Source organism: Carcharodon carcharias, chromosome 7 (genome assembly GCF_017639515.1).
Source record: "Carcharodon carcharias isolate sCarCar2 chromosome 7, sCarCar2.pri, whole genome shotgun sequence".
Classification (NCBI taxonomy): domain Eukaryota; kingdom Metazoa; phylum Chordata; class Chondrichthyes; order Lamniformes; family Lamnidae; genus Carcharodon; species Carcharodon carcharias.
This window is the reverse complement of record NC_054473.1, coordinates 102030993-102043515: the sequence shown is the minus strand read 5'-3', so window position 1 is coordinate 102043515 and position 12523 is coordinate 102030993. Positions and strand designations below refer to the sequence as shown.

At 41.4% G+C, this 12523-nt stretch overlaps 1 protein-coding gene across 1 annotated transcript in view; it reads right to left on the bottom strand.

Moving 5' to 3' along the window:
- LOC121279963 (septin-7-like) overlaps nucleotides 1-12523 on the bottom strand; it is a 192844-nt gene that overhangs the window by 161522 nt on the left and 18799 nt on the right. The gene's annotated exons all lie outside the window — the stretch shown is intronic.

The window sequence follows — 12523 nt, the reverse complement described above, 5'->3', positions numbered from 1 at the left end:
AATGGTGGTCGAGTCCAGAACCAGGAGTCTTAGGACTGGGATGAGGAGAAATTTCTTCACCCAGAGAGTGGTGAGCCTGTGAAATTCGTTACCACAGAAAGTAGTTGAGACCAAAACGTTGTATGTTTTCAAGAAGGAGTTAGATATAGCTCTTGGGGTGAAAGGGATCAAAGGGTATGGGGAGAAAGCGGGAGCAGGCTATTGAGCTGGATGATCAGCCATGATCATGATGAATGGCGGAGCAGGCTCGAATAGTCGAATGGCCTATGCCTGCTCCTAGTTTCTATGTGTCAAACAACTGGAGGACAGCCAATGTGGTACCATTATTCAAGAAGGGAGGGCGAGATAAACCAAGGAACTACATGCCAGTCAGTCTAACCTCAGTGGTGGGAAAACTATTGGAAGCAATTCTGAAGGACAGAATTAATCTACACTTGGAGAGGCAGGGATTAATCAAGGACAGTCAACATGTTTTTGTTAAGGGGAGGTCACATTTGACTAATTTGATTGAATTTTTCGAAGAAGTGTGTAGATGAGGGAAATGCATTTGAAGTAGTCTACTTGGACTTCAACAAGGCTTTTGATAAGGTCCTGCATGGGAGATTGATAATGAAGGTAAGAGCCCATGGGATCCAAGGCAATTTGGCGAATTGGATCCAGAATTGGCTGAGTGGCAGGAAGTAGACAGTGATGGTCGAGGGGTGTGTTTGTGACTGGATGCCTGCGTCCAGTAGGGATCCACAGGGATTGGTGTTTGGTCCTTTGCTGTTTGTGGTATATATAAACAATTTAGGCTTATACGTAGGAGGGCTGATCAGTAAGTTCACGGATGACACGAAAATTGGTGGGGTGATAAATAGTGAGGATAGTCTTAGATTACAGGAAGATGTAGACGGGCTGATCAATTATTTGCTGGCAAATGCAACTTAATCTGGATAAATGTGAGGTGATGCACTTGGGCAGGACAAACAAGGCTCAGGAATGCATGTTGAATGGTAGGACACTTGGATGTACCGAGGATCAGGGGGACCTTGGTGTGCATGTCCACTAGTCCCTTAAGTAAGCGGGACAGGTAGATAAGGTGGTTAAGAAAGGATATGGGATACTTGCCTTTATTAGCCGAGGCATAGAATATAAAAGTGAGGAGGTTACACTGGAACTGTATAAAATGCTGGTTAGGCCACAGCTAGAGAATTTCATGCAGTTCTGAAATCCACATTATAGGAAGGATGTGACTGCACTCTACAGAGTGCAGAGGAGATTTACCAGGATGTTGCCTGGGCTGGAGAGTTTTAGTTATGAGGAGAGATTGTATAGACTGGGGTTATTTTCCTTAGAACAGAGGAGATTGAGGGGGGATATGATTGAGGTGTATAAAATTATGAGGGGCATAGATAGGGTAGACAGAAAAGAACTTTTCCCCTTGGCGCAGGGATCAATAACCAGGAGGCATAGATTTAAGGTAAGGGGCAGGAGGCATAGAATATAAGAGGGGATGTGAGGAAGAATTTTTTCACCCAGAGGGTGGTGGGAATCTGGAAATCACTGCTTGAAAGGGTGATAGAGGCAGAAACCCTCAGAACATTTAAGTAGTATTTGGATGTGCACTTGCGATGCCATGGCATACAAGGCCATGGGCCTCGTGCTGGAAAATGGGATTAGAATAGTTAGATACTTGCTTGACCAGCGCAGGCTCGATGGGCCGAAGGGCCTTTTTTTCTGCTGTGGACCTCTAGGACTCTATGACAATAGCCAGGTGAATATTTGATTAATTATACCAATCTCCCACAACAGCTTGACTAAAAAGACTACAAACAAGATACAGCAAGATATACAACAATACATGAAGTTCCACAAAAAGGAACAGAGTCCCAACAACAGCATTCCACTCAACGGAAGTTGATAATATTGTGCTTGTTGCATTAATCACTATAACTTGTGATTTGCTAGTGAGTTAGTTTGTTGACTGTGCCTAATATGTTCTTTTAAATCTATAAAATACCCACCGTCCAGAAAACAAGAAATTGTAATAATTTTCTTCAGTCAATAACCCTGTCATATTTCTTATATACTGGAAGGCAGGTTGTTGGGGATTTGTAAATATGGTAATTGGAGTAAGAGCCAGAGTGACTGCAAGGGTCTAAAAATCAGCAACAAGTAGTGGTGTTGATATGTTAATAAACCAAAAAGAACTTCAGAGTTTTAAATAAAGCAATAACAGGAGTGTTTTTGAATTGTGTTGTTTGAATTCAAAGAGGGATGATATATGCAGGTTGTAAAAAGATATAAGGAAGGTCAAGATAGGGCAAGTTTGTTTTTTCAAGTCTAAGAGCTAGGGTAACGAAACAAGTTTAATCAATTCCGGGAAGAAAGCATTTCTGAAGAGACTGATTGAGACAAGAGAGATCAAAAAGGAAGGAATACATTTAAGGAAACACTGAAGCCTAGGTGACGGTAGCTGGTCAGATCGCACAGAAGACACCAGGGTAGCTGGGGCAGAACTCCCAGAAGACAGGGTGAACAAGCACAGGCCTAAGGACCCTGTTGCTGTCAGCCTCAGAGGACAGCCCAAAGGGAAGAAGGCACTGTGTGGTAAAAATTATTGGAATTTTATATAGATTTTGAGAATCTAAAAGGATAGTTGCTGAACAGAAAAGGGGAAGGTTAGCTCTGAGGGTAGTTAAGTAAAAAAGTTCCACAAGATCTTAAAAGCGCTGTTTACTGAGTAAAGCCATTCTTATGTTCAAGTGTAATTGTGATTTTTCCTTTATTATTTTAATAAATGTTTATTTTACTATGAAATCCATCACAAGCAATTGGGGCATCATTTCCTGATTTCAGAACCTACCCTCATACTATACAAATTGCAAAATCTGTTGTGGCAACTGTTTCAAGTTGCCCTCTGGGATTATGGCAGCTTGGCATTTACCATCAGCTGTGCTTAAAACAAAATTGGGGGCTCTTTGCGGGATATTAAAAAATAATAAATCCCTGATTGGCTTGGAATTGGTAATGATAATGAGGGTGAGGAGTATACTGAACCAGAGGTGGTATTGTGAGGTTTTAAAGTGGGAGACTGCAATACGGCTTTGGCGGCTGCTAAGACTTGTCAAGTTATAATCTTGGCTGGTTTACAAAAGGTAACTAAAGCTAAGTTAATAGAATTGGCAGATATGTTACAATTAGGATTACCTGCAGGGGTAAGGAAATCAGACATTATGGAAGGTATAGCATTTGAAATTGGATGGAATACCCGGGAGACCGAGTTCTCCAAAGGGTGGGTCATTAGATTGGGCTCAAATTCAGTTGCAAATGAAATAGATTGAATTGGAGGAAAAGGAAAGGGAATAGGCAGAAAGGTGGGAGAAAGAAAGAGGATTGGACATAAAAAATTAGCAATAGATGAAAGAGAAAAAAAAAGAGGGACAGGGAATTCCAGCTTAAAAAGCTGGCAGTTAAAAAAAGAGACACTAGAAGGTGAGGAAGGACTTATTTCCAGATCAGAACCGAGTGGGAAGATGTTTAAATTTGTACAAGCTCTTCCAAACTTTGAAGAAAGAGATGTTGAAGCATTCTATACCTCATTTGAGAAGACGGCTAAACAGATGAAATGGCCAAAAGGAATTTGGACATTGCTATTACAGTCTAGGTTGGTGGGTCGAGCTAATGGGGTAAATGCATCACTGTCAGAAGATACATCTGGGGAATATAATGCAGTGAAGAGGGCTGTTCTGAGTGCCGATGAGTTGGTTCCAGAGGCATACTGACAGAAATTTCGAAATGTGAGAAAACAGCCTTGACAGACTTATATTGAGTCTGAAAGAGTCAAAGTAATTTTGACAGTAGGATAATATTAAAAATAGACAGAACCTATGAAGCCCTTAGGGAAGTAATTCTTTTGGAAGAATTTAAAGATTCATTTCCTTCAATAATAAGATCCCATGTGGAGAAATAAAGGGTTAAAACTGCAAGGCAGGAAGCAGAGAAGGCAGATGATTACGAACTGGTCCATCAATCAAAACTTTTCGACGCTCTTAAATCTGGGGATAAAAAAATGGGAAGGCAAGAGGGAGGTAGGTCATCAAGGAAGACAAGGAACAGTTGAAGATTCTAAGGAGATTCTGCCTCAGATTAGGAAGGAGGGTGCTGAGAGTGGAAGAGGTAAGAAAGTTTATATGTTTTCATTGTAATAAAACTGGCCATATGAAGTCAATGTGCTGGGGGTTACATGGTTACATTGTGGATTAGTAGGAGCTACGAAAGGTGCTGTAAAGTCAGAGGCTGTAGAACAAGACAAACTGGTAGGATATGTTCAAGTAGAAAAGCAAGCACAAGTGTTTGCTGAAGGTGTGAAAATGGGTTCACAGCCTTTTCAAAGGAATATTGAAAGGCAGGTGACAGACATGTTCAAAGATTTTGTCTGTGAGGGAAACGTCTTTTCATGTGTACAGAATGGAGCTGGCAAAGATATACAAATTTTAAGGGATACAGGAGCTAGTCAATCCTTAAGGTTATGGGATAGTGATATTTGTTGCCCAGAGGGAATTTCGCAGGAAAAGATATTAATAACGGGATTCACGGGGAAACAAAAATTATTCCACTGTGTAAGGTGAATTTGAAAAGTAGCTCGGAAACAGGTGAAGCGATTGTAGGAGTAGTGGAGAAGTTGCCTATTTCAGGCGTTCAATTTATCTTGGGAAATGGTGTAGCTGGGTCACAGATGTTGGTGATGCCTACTGTAGTTGAATAGCCTGGGGAAAAGCAATCCACAGAAGTGTTGCAGGATGTTGTTTCCAGGCTGTGTGTAACTTGATCACAGATTCATAGATTGAGACAGGAGTAGGTGCAGTCTAGAATAGAGGACAAAGAGACTGAACTGCAATTAGCTGATTCTATCTTTGATAAGATTGCTCAGGGAGAGAGAATGGAGGAGAAGTTAGTGAATAAGAATTCAGAAACTACACTCTTAGGCTATGTATCAAAGTTCAGGGAAAGATTGAACAGAACATGTGAATTAGCTAAAAAGCATTTAGAAATATCATAGCAGGTGATGAAGACAGAAGCAGATAGGATGGCAAAGACTTGTAGCTTTGCAGCTGGGGAAAAAGTGTTAGCTTTATTGCCACTATCAGGCGAACTATAAAATGCCAGGTTCAGTGGGCCTTATCAAATTGAAAAGAAATTAAGTGAATTATTTGGTAAGGACTCCAGAGGGTATGTCACCATCTACAAGGCAAACATCAGGAGTGTGATGGAATACTCCCCACTTGCCTGGATGAATGCAGCTCCAACAACACCGACGAAGCTGGACACCATCCAGGAAAAAGCAGTCCACTTGATTGGCACCACATTGACAAACATTCACTCCCTTCACCATCGACACACAGCAGCAGTGCGTAACATCTACAAGATGCAGTGCAGGAATTCACCAAGGTTCCTTAGACAGCACCCTTCAAACCCATGACCACTACCATCTAGAAGGACAAGGACAGAAGACCCTCCAAGTCACTTACCATCCTGACTTGGAAATATATCACTGTTCCTTCACTGTCGGTGGGTCAAAATCCTGGAACTCCCTAACAGCACTGAGAGTGTATCTACACCACACGGACTGCAGCAGTTCAAGAAGGTAGCTCACCACCACTTTCTCAAGGGCAACTAGGGATGGGCAATAAATGGTGGCCTAGCAGTGAAGCCCACATCCGTGAATGAATTTTTAAAAAATGCTCAAAAAGTACTTTGACAGGGAAGATAACCAAAAATAAGTATCAGTAGTGACAAATCAGGAAAAGGAAGTAGGGACAGAAGATTCTGAAGCTGACTTCCTTCAAATTCAATTGGACAATGAGGAAGTGCTTAAGACTTTGAATGAAATACTGAGTTATCTTCCAGATAAGAATCAAAGTGACTTGAGGGAGCTATTGCAGTCACATAGAACTGTGGGTATAAATTGAGAAAAAAACAAACGTAACTGTACATGTAGATGTGGGGAATTCTGTCCCAATCAAGCAACATCTTTACAGGTTGAATCCAGTAAAATTATCACAAGTGCAAAAAGAAATTGAATTTATGCTGAAAAATGACATTATTGAGTTGAGTTGCAGCAATTGGAGTTCACCTATTGTGATGGTAGTGAAGCCATCATATCCTATACCTTGAGAAAGTGGGACAATCAAAATTTATTACAGAGTTTGACTTGCTGAAAAGGATATTGGTAATTATTTATATTGGAAAGGGTGAAAGAAGTTTCAGCTTTTCTAACACCAGGTGGGTTCTATCAGTTCAAAGTCAAGCTGTTTGGTATGAAAAATGCATCAGCAACCTTTAATAATAACCAAATAAGGTTATTGCTGGACTGAGTCACTGTGCTGTGTACATTGATGATTTGGTGGTACTCAGTCAAACATGGGAGGAGCACTTACAGCATCTTGGAAAACTATTTGATCGCCTACAAGAAGCTAACTTGGTGGTGAATTTGGCTAAGAATGAATCTGCGAAAGTACTGGTCACATATTTAGGCCATGTTGTTGGATGTGGTAAGATGGCCCCCACAAGATGTAAAAATAAAGGCGATTGACAAGTTCCCAGTGCTTTCAATGAAAAGGGAAGTTTTACGATTTCTGGACATGAGCGGTTTTTACAGGAAGCTCGTGCCAAATTTTGGCAGTGTCGTTGCCCCATTAACTGAACTCTTAAAAAACAACAAGATCAATTGAATATCAAAGTGCCAAAATGCATTCAAAAATCTGAAAACTGTTGACAACAGCACCAGTTTTATCAACACCAAATTATGCCAAGCTGTTTAAATTGGCTATTGATGCAAGTGATGTGAGTATTGGTGCTGTATTGTTGCAGGAAGACAACACAGGTATTGAAAAGCCTGTGGAATATTTTTCAAAGTAGTTAAATATCCATTAACAGAAATACTCCACTGTTGAGAAGGAAACATTGAGTTCGGTACTGGCATTGCAACATTTTAAAATTTATGTTGGTAACAATTAATCAGAAACAGTTGTTTACACTGACCATAACCTATTAATAGTTTTGGAAAAGTTTTGAAACCAGAATGCTGGACTGTTTAGGTGGAGTCTATTGTCACAACCATTTAACTTGCAAATTATACATGTTGCTGGATGAGAAAACCTCATTGCAGGTGCATTGTCAAGGCTTTAAAGTGTAAGGAAGATTGGACATGTGAAACCTGGAAAAAAGGACTGAAATTTTTACTGAAACTTGGGTATATCATCATGTTAATGCATGCATCTTATAATGTAATAGAATAGAGATAAGTAGTAATTAATAGGAAAAAGGTTGAGAAATTGAAAGTTTTTTTGAATTATGATGGTTCACTTTGTAAATAAAAAGGGTAGGCATCAAGAAAACAAGAAACTGTAATATTTTTCTTGTTAATAACCCTGTCATATTTATTAATTTATTATATACCGGAAGACAAGCTATTTGGGGTATAAATATGATATTTGGATTAAGAGCCACAGTGGCTGCAAGAGTCTAAAGCCAACAGTAAGTAGTGGTGTTGAAATGTTAATGAACCAAAAAGAACTTCAGAGTTTAAAATAAAGCAATAACAGGAGGGTTTTTGAATTGGGTTGTTTTAGTTCAAAGGGGGATATATGCAGATTATAAAAGGTGTAAGGAAGGTAAAGGTAGTGTATGTTTGTTTTTACAAGTCTAAGAGCTAGGGTAATGAAATAAGTTTAATCAGTACTAGGAAGAAAACATTTCTGAAGAGACTGGTTGAGACAAGAGATCAAAGGGAAGGAATGCATTTTAAAAAGTACCAAAGCCTTGGTGAGGGTAGCTGGTCAAATCCCCCAGAAGACAGCATGGTAACTGGGGCGGGAAGACAGGGTGAATAAGACCAGACCTGAAGACCCTGTTGCTGTCAGCCTCAAAGGATACCTCAAGGAAAAAAGGCACTGCTAGAATTCTATATATTTTGAAAATGAACTATAACGATAGCTATTCAACAGAAAAGGGGAAGATTAGCTCTGAGGGTAGTTAAGATCCTGTGTAAAGCCATTTTTGTGCTTAATTGTAATTGTTTTTTCCCTTTATTCTTTTAATAAATGTTTACTTTATTATAAAATCATCGCAAGTAATCAGAGACATAATTTCCTGATTTCAGAACCTCTCCTCATACTATACAAATTGCAAAAACCGTTGCGGCAGCTATTTCAAGTTTTCCTCAGAGGAAACCATCAGCTGTGCCATAACATCACTACCCACCATATTTAACTCAAAACATTAGTGTAGATATTGTATTTCTATATGATGATTTTATAATTCCTTGAATGGATTTATAAGAGTAGGAAAGTTACAGCAGAATTACTGTCTTCTCTCTGATTGGGAATTAGAATTCTGGCTAATTCCTGTTTATGCAGTAAATATATTTTTTTTAAAAATTTGCTTAAGGTACAAAGAATTTGCCAATTGGGAGGATAATTCTGCGAGATGTCTCTGGGCAGTGGCAATGTGGAGAAAAGAGAGAATCTTAGTAGAGAAAGGGAAGGACTGGACGATAGCAGTCAAGCTGTAAGTAATAAGTTCAAATGGTGAAATAAGGCTTGAATCCATAGCTTTGTGAAACAGTGACAACAATTCTGATAAATGACCTAGGCTGCCACATACTAATTTCACGATTAAATTTATGCTTAAGTTAATGAATGCAGGGTAGGTCGTGCCAAACAAGCCAACATAGTATATATGTTCAAAAACATGAAAAAGAAAACCAGGGTATCTACGGACACTCTCGTCTTACACAGATAATCTGTAAGATAAGAGTTAATCAGGATCAAAACGGAAGTTGCCTCGCAACCTCCTTGACTTTTATAAGAGGGCACAGATTTATAAAGTGGGCAAAGATTAAAGGTAATTGGTAAAAGTAGTAAAGCGATACGAGAGAAAACTTTTTCACACAGTTAAGTGCTTCGGGACTGAAATGCACTGCCTGAGAGTGTTGAGGCATGTTCAATCGAGGCACTCAAGAGGGAACTAGATGATTATTTGAAAAGAAACAACCTGTAGGGTTACAGGGAGAAGGTCGGAGAATGGCTTTAGGTGAAATGTTCATTCAGAGAGGCAGTGCAGTCAGGATGGGCTGAATGGCCTCCTTCTGCACCATAAGAATTCTGTAATTCTATGAAAAACAAAAATAACAATCCTTAATTCTTTTTCATTTTTATACAGAAAAAAATACGTATGTTTCAGGGGTTCCGTGGAATTTTCATAACACAAGACAGGGGCTCAAAAGGTTGAGAACACTTGCTCTAAAGGATACACTAGCAACATTAAGGGCTGTACTATGGATCAATTCAATCCAGATACTGGGAACCACTAACATTGTCACTGCAAACTCAAGCGCACTCAGGCTAAAACGAGACAGGCTGGAAGCATGGTGAATGTCTAATGGCCCAGGAGAGGCTGAGGATGTAATTGAGATGTCCACACTGAGGAGGTGGTGAGAGGACAATGCCCCACTATACAAAAGCAAACATTCAGCAGCTGTCCAGCAGTGATGACACATCCCATTGCTCTTGATGCATCAATCTAACATGGTCAAGTACAGCGACTCACTAGAAATGACAGGGTATAGTGACTTCAGCGTGCCTTAATTAAACCCAAGGCAAAGGTACTGTAGCTGAATGAGGATCAATAAACATATCTGGTGGTCCCATCGATACGATGCATTATATGACAAGTTTTACTCAAAAATCACCCCGAGCTAGAGGATAGCACCACACTCCAGTACCCCACACAGTCCACAGTCGAGATCACACTGGCCCTCCCGACCAACCTCTCTCTGTAATGCAAATCCACTTATTCTTTCCAATCGATGGCTGAAGGATGTTCTTTTTATTCATTGGTAGGATGTGAGCATCGCTGGCTAGGCCTACTCCTGTTCCAATTCCCATTTATTGCCCATTCCCCAATTTTCCTCAAGAAGGTGGTGCTGACTATCTTAGGGATGGGCCAAGACTCTCTATTAGTACAGGTGTATAGGTTGGAACAGCAATCTCCTGCAGCTCACCATTTGCAGCAAACATCTGGAACGTTTATAATTTAGGATTGGGGGCTTACAGGAGAAGGTAAGGAGTAGCAGCCATGACAGATCCCAAACTTAATTCTTACCCCATGCTCAATTATCTCCCATTCTAAAGGTGAAGGTGGGATTGTCCATCTACAAAGGATTGGGCTGGCAACAAGTTACAGAGTGGGTGATGGGAGTTAGGGATCTGACAGCAGGTGACACAGCTAGAACAGCAGAGACTCAGGAAAGGCAGCTCTCAGCTGTGGAACTGAGGCTAGGGTAGACCCAGTCCACAAGGGAGGAGATTAACAGTGGTGGGTCATGTGGCCAGGGATTGGCAATTTGGGAGACCAGGAGCCCACTCTTTGGATAAGTTCCAAGCTTAGAATGAATGATTGGCTCAGATAAAAATGTAACAAAGTACCGAAAGCATAGCTGCAGCAAGTTGAGATCCTCCCATTACCCTGGCAGTGAATTCAGCACAAAGGCATATGGCCAACGTGCACCCACAATAAGAGTAAATGGGTTCCCATCGGTCAGGTGAGTCCCAATGTAATGGGGTAGGGAAGGGGGAGTGGTTACCCTACAGTCGTGAGTGAGGGTCCCTACGTAATAGGGTAAGGTAACTGTTGGTCTCATTGGTAGAAACGGAGGCTACAGTCAGGATTTACTGTCAACACCAGGAAATCCACTATCATATACACCCCTCAGCCTGAGGCTCACACAATGGTTAGTAATGTTCTGCAATTGATTTCAGCCTCATCCCTCAGTTTTCACAAGTATTTAACCCTTACTTTGGATTGCCAAAACACAATACTGGAGTTAATAACTGGCTGTACTTCTATTTTTTCAGGAGATAGTCTGCCATCTTTTGCCCTTTCAGCAGTTCAGTGTGCTAAGTGGCAGCTATCTGAGTGGAAAGAGCAGTCACTGTACAGACCATTCCATTGACTTTACACTGAAATAATTACATTCATGATTACTTTCGATTTTGTTGCTCCTGTGCCATCAGGGTGAACATAAAATAAGGGACTGTCAACTGAGGAAGTGGAGAGTGTACTGGGGTTGAGAATGGGATGTGGAGGGTGGTAGGGAGAGGGGGGGGCGCGAGGGATCCAACCTCACAGAGAACCTGCATCTACACTCTCATCTGGCAGTCCCTCTCTCCCTGCACTTGATCACCTTTTCGGCAGAGGCAGGAGCCCAGGGTGCCTGCATAACAGAGAAAAAAAGACAAACACAGTAGCAACATAACCCCACCCCCCTCCGCCCCGCACGCAGCAACGGCACCCCCCCCCTCTGCCCCGCAAGCAACAGCGACCCCCCCCCCCTCACCATAATGAGCCCCTTTCCACCTTACCACCTGTTCTGCCATCTTCAGGGAACTGCAGACATGCACTCCATGGTCTCTCACTTCCTCAACCGCTCGCAACATCCTCCTGTTTATTGCGTATTCTTTTGCTTTGTTTGCCCCCCCACCCACCCAAATGCATTACCTCACACTTTTCTGGATTGAATTCCACTTGCCACTTCCCGCCCATTCAACCAAACCATTGATATAATTCTGGAGACAACAGCTATCCTCTTCACTATCAACTACTTGGCCAATTTTTGTCATCTGCAAATTCCCCAATTATGTCTCCCACATTTAATATATACAACAAACAGGAAGAACCCCAACACTGACCCCCTCTCCGCCGCACACGCAGTAGTGGCCCCCCTCTCCGCCGCACACGCAGTCAAAAGTAGCTTCATTCCCTCCCAGCGTTGATTGAATGGGTCCAAGGCTGTTGCAGTGCCACAAGTGGCGAGCTTGAGAATTGCGTGATGGCTGAAAAAATTCAAGACAGCTGATCTTTCTGGATTTTGGAGTTCTGGCCTGGTGAGGTAATGGGACAAATCGTATCCCGGGGAGGTTTCGTGCAAGGCATGAGACGAACATTAAAAATACAGGATAACCCTGCAAAATACAGGGTGGTTGGTCACCCTGCTACATTCGAACAGTTGATATTATTAGTAGCATGTCAAGCACTGATAAATAATCCTCAGTGATTGACAACACAATGATATTCTTTTCTAAATTCATCAGGGGTTCCTAGATTCACAGTGGATGCAGGCTGCAGCCAAAGGTGTCAGGCATTAGAGGGAGATCCAGAGCATGGTTTACAATCTGATGGAGACTTGCTGGTTCTTGTTTGCGTTATCTCTGATCACGACCTGCAGGAAGATCTGGATGTCAAATTCTTTAAGGGCTGTGAAAAGGAAACTCTGCCGTTGACATCTTGGATGGAAAAATATTGACAAATTGAGGATTCCGTACAAGAATACGCTTAAGGAACAATATGGTGTAAAAACTTTCCAACCTTCTATTTTTCTGCACTGATGTAGTGGACATCTCCTTGTCTCCAATGCCAGAATACAGATGAAGACTTGGACCTAAAATCTGACACTAACACAAGTAATACTTAAACTGGG